The sequence below is a fragment of the Gavialis gangeticus genome, unplaced genomic scaffold (genome assembly GCF_001723915.1).
Source record: "Gavialis gangeticus isolate Ggan-Ray unplaced genomic scaffold, GavGan_comp1, whole genome shotgun sequence".
NCBI classification, from domain to species: domain Eukaryota; kingdom Metazoa; phylum Chordata; order Crocodylia; family Gavialidae; genus Gavialis; species Gavialis gangeticus.
The window spans coordinates 217,184,071-217,188,621 of NW_017729032.1; the positions used below are offsets into that span (position 1 = coordinate 217,184,071).

General features: G+C 44.8%; 2 protein-coding genes across 22 annotated transcripts in view; one reads left to right on the top strand and one right to left on the bottom strand.

The window, feature by feature from the left end:
- LOC109302469 (trifunctional purine biosynthetic protein adenosine-3-like) overlaps positions 1-4,014 on the bottom strand; it is a 63,394-nt gene extending 59,380 nt beyond the window's left edge. For 18 of the 20 annotated variants that reach the window (XR_002098794.1, XR_002098795.1, XM_019524001.1 and 15 more), the window contains exon 1: positions 3,969-4,014. The gene's annotated coding sequence lies outside the window, so the exon portion shown is untranslated. Of the gene's footprint in view, positions 1-2,630; positions 2,960-3,869; positions 3,895-3,968 lie in introns of those variants that run through there. The other 2 variants (XM_019523998.1, XM_019523999.1) reach the window with 2 other exon arrangements.
- A 149-nt stretch (positions 4,015-4,163) lies between these two features.
- Positions 4,164-4,551, top strand: part of DNAJC28 (DnaJ heat shock protein family (Hsp40) member C28) — an 8,435-nt gene continuing 8,047 nt past the window's right edge. For both annotated transcript variants that reach the window (XM_019525471.1, XM_019525473.1), the window contains exon 1: positions 4,164-4,325. The gene's annotated coding sequence lies outside the window, so the exon portion shown is untranslated. The remainder of the gene's footprint in view (positions 4,326-4,551) is intronic.

Consider the following 4,551-nt stretch of genomic DNA (forward strand, 5'->3'; position numbering starts at 1 on the left):
CTCCTGGGCCCTACAGATGAGCTACTCACGGCTCCATCCCACTCCCCACCCCAGCCCTGGGTCCCATTCACCGCCTTGGCTGGGCAGTGCCCCCAGTCTCTGTCCCTGGCCTACTGCCTCCCTCACTGTGGGGGCGTTCATCTGAGCCTCCCACGCCCCTTCCCCTTTACAGACTTACCTGCAGTGTGCTGCTCTCCACGCTGCCTGGCTGCACTCCTGCTGCATGGTGCCCAGCTGCTCTCCACTGCTGTATGTGCGTACTGCAGCTGCGCACATGCACAGTGTCTGGGGCCCCAGACAGAAGGCGCATTGTATCTATCAATACATTATCAGTTACACTGGCCAAAAAAACCCGATAGCCGATAATTTTCCTTTCATCAGTGCCGATTTGATATGGCACTGTTATATTGCTGTACCTCTCTAGAAGAAAGATTTAAAGAACTGGTTTAGTCTAGATAAGAGCAAAAAGACATTATAACAGTCTCCAAATCTGTAAAAGGTTACTGTAAAAAGGAAGGTAATAAATTGCTCCCCATGTCCACTGGACAAGTAGTAATAGACTTGAACTGTAGTAAGGGAGATTTAGGTCCTTTAACCATGGGGGGAAGGGGATGTTCGATCTATAAAGCAGTAGATGATTTGGAGATTATGGAATCTTCATTATTGAATGTTTTTAAAAACAAGCTAAGCAGACATATACCAGAAATGCTTTAGGTACTGCTGATCTGGGTTGGGTCTGGGGAAGTTTGACTAGATGAACTCAAGGTCTCTTCCAGCCCTGTTTTCAGGGCAGTACTAGAGAACAACGTTTAACAGAAAAACAATAGAAAAGTGAAACCTTTCAAGAATCAGGTTTTGGATTCCTACCAAGATGGTAAAAAGACATATTATAATCTATATTAATAGTATTAATTGTAAATATTTTCAAAATGACCTAACAGTTTAGGTATAATATTCACTTAACATGTCTTATATCCTCTCTCAAGGGACGATATTCTATATTTTAGGCACCACACACACACACACACACACACACAAATTTTGACATGAAAGCTACATAAAGGTTACTCTGTGAATGGTTTATATATTTTTTTCTTTTAAACCTTGCAACTATCAGAAACATCAAATCAGGACTTTCCTGGGTGTTTTTTCCCTGGAGGGCTTTCCTGGAAGTCCTAGCAGTATTTATTGAGAGATTTCACTTTTAAAACTTCATGGATTTTAACATAGATATTGCTTATTCCCAGTGTTCACTGGGTATTGGGGTTATGACATAGATATTAATAAAGAGTTTTGAAATAATGAACTAAATATATAGGCCATGAACAGGTGTTACATTTGGGCCAGGAGAAAAATTTCTCCTGACACACAAAAAAAGAGCAAACACCCATTTAAGGGGTTTAATCACTAAACCAGAGAAATGCTTCTTCCACAAGAAAAATCAGAGCACTTCCCATCAGGAAGATTTTTCTTCTCTTGTGTCATCTTGAACAGCTGATGCATCTCCTGCCCCCTCCAGGCTCCCTGTCCCCACCAACTACAAGCCCTGGCATGATGTTCTCCCTCTTCAGACTCTCTAATTTGGCAAGTTTTGATTTCACCAGACAGTGAGTTCAGGAATGATAAACTCCCCAGGCCATGGGTTGAAAGAAGAGAGAGCAGGATTTACTTTTAGCCAAGGTTGAAAGAACTCTAGTCTCTATTATTCACTTTTGGTAATCTGTCTTTTGCTACCCTGGTTTAATCTGTTTTATGGCCTATTCTCCAGAAAGAGAAATAGTCAAGAGCCCCTTGAACATGTGTAACGTTTGCTGTTCTTCATTCTGTACATTTCTCCCAGTATCTCAGTAAACAATATGACATTGCTCCTCTACCACTCAACTGGAACTTTAATCCACACAAAAGCAAAGATTGTGAAGCCTAAAAAAGATGCTCCTCCAGGGACTCTGTGGCTCATTAGTCAATTCCTCTTTAATGCATTTTTATGGCCTTTTCAAGTAATAAATCTCAAGACAATTTTCATAAGAATAAATGAGGTTCTGCCACAACTGAACAGAAGCATTCTAGATAAACAAAACCCTATTTCGATATCAGAGTAGGAGAAAAAATTTTTTTTAAAAGAGATAACTTTTTGGCACGTACAGATAAATCCCCATAGGCTCACAGCAATATGTCTTTATATATGTTTAAAATAAATCTATTTTAATGTCTACTATATTTTTTAAATTTTTCGTTAATCCCAGTTTGCAAGACAAAACCTCTTATACCATCCTCATCAGTGTAACAGTATCTCAGCATCTTTCAGTAATGGACTAAACAACCTAATATCTGTCATCTCTGCAACTGTTTTTGTTTACCATAAAAATATTGCTATTGTTAACTAGGCAGGCTAATACATCATTAAGCAAGACCCATGGAAATTCCTCGAAATTAAGCAGTAAGATAATAAAGTGTGTGTTGCTGAAGTTTAGTATATTCCACTTGAACCATGGATACATTAACATTAAAAAGCAAGAATATTCCCCCATTAAAAAACCCTCATTGTTCTTAGGAACTGACAGAGAGAGTCCAGACATTTTAATCCCGGCAGAAAAAGGCAAACCCACTACAATGATTTAAAGATCACTTACCAAGTATTTGCAGACTTCCCTAGATATCCGGAGGAGACGCTTCTATTTTTTCTCCTAAAGGCAAATAGTGGTACCAAAAGAGGAAGCTGATCTGAGATAGTACATACATACAACTGCCAAACCAGATTTTGGTTTGTTTTTATTATATTTACAAACCTATCACAATGTCAGTCACTGCAATAATCCACCCAATCCCCAAACCCGTCTTCCTTTGACCAATCATGTAAAAGGATGAAGCAGTAAACTCTCACTCATTCAAAGTGTCCAGCACATGCTACAATTATCACACTTAAATACTTTTCTTAGGCAAGGGGGAGACTGCCAAGAGAATGAAACCATAAGAAAATGAACCACTGTCTAATACACAAGCAAAATAAAGCATTTAAACTCTGTACGTGCATTTAGCTTTTCTACAGTTTTCATACACAGACCAAACAAAAGTAAAAACACAATTATGCATGCTCATATTTCAGATATGCTCTAAATGGCACTGTAAACTACAAGCAATTTGAGTATCTGAGTGTAGAGCAAGATCATGTGTTAGTGTTATTCACTAAGAGAGCAAGAGAACAAGGCTGTAATAGCAAAATAACCACATGCCATTAAATGAAGCAGGCTTGCTCAAACACACTCCCGTCACTTCCTTTCTTCCCTTCCTTGCTGCCATTTCACTTAGCTGGCATGCCATTCTGTCAACCCAAAGCTCTCAAAAGCCAGGAACCAGAATCAAACCAAACCAACAAGAGAGGATAGAGTGTCAAAATAATAAATACTTCAGGGATTTTTCTCATTTGCCCTGCAGGTTTCTGAATCTCAAGTGTGATGACAGCTTCCTGGACTGTCTTTATAAGAGAACTAAAACCTTATTTTCACCCCATGAAAGCTGAGGTTCATACATAATCAACTGACTGCAAGCACCAAGGCTTCAAGATCCCACCAAGCCTTATTAGACTAGCAAAATACCATGGCAGCTGGCAATGCAAGCGTGAGATTTAGCCAGCCATTACGCACACACCCATTGCAGCCAATTGACTAACAGCTTCATTGGCAGCTCCTTCCAATGGGGCGCACAGGATCTAGAACCCCCACCCCCAACACAGAGGCTGCATGTTCACACTAGTGGCAGAGATTTGCAGGCTCAGTCCCTGGCACAGCACCCTCCCTCTTGCTGCCAACACAGATGCTCAGCACCATCCAAATGGGGACAGCCAGCTCTGCCCCAGGCACCGCATCTCCCACCTTATCAGCTGGTGCCAAGGCACAGCGCGCGCTGACAGCGCTGCTTGCCCATACCGGGGCCCCAGCAAACTAGCAGCAGCTACGTGGGCCTGGACACACCCGGTCACCCCTGCAGCACGTGGCTACCAGCCCCGCCCCCACTCGCGCATGCGCGCTAATGCTCCACCGCCCCTCCAGACTGAGTCACGTGCCTGGCTGAGGCGCGGCTGCAGTAACGCCAAACTACATCTCCCGTTATGCCCCGCGGGACGAGACCGGCACGTGGGCGACGGAGGCGGGGCGGGGCTGCGCCGGCGGACTACAGTCTGGGCATGGCCTTGAGCGAAGGGCGAGGGCAGTGGCCCTTTTTTCCTGTTCCCTCCCTTCCGGGCACGCCCACTGTGCGCGGGCTTCCACCCCCGCCCCCTAGTTCAGGCAGGAGCCAATAGGCGGCGGGGGGTGGGGCGAGGCAGCCAGGTGAGGCGGGGGCGCTGGGAGAGGGGGGTCGCAGGTGGGGGTGGGGAGTTAATGGCTGCGCGAGGGCCATGGCAACCAGTGTGGCAACTGGTGGGGGCGGGGTGCGCGGCGAGCCAGAGCTGTTGGGATGGGGCGCGTGAGGCGCTGAGGCTTCAGGGGGCCTTATGGCCTCAACTCTACCATACATGCCTGGCCCCAGCTCAGCGAAGCAGTCCCTTCCCCGGAC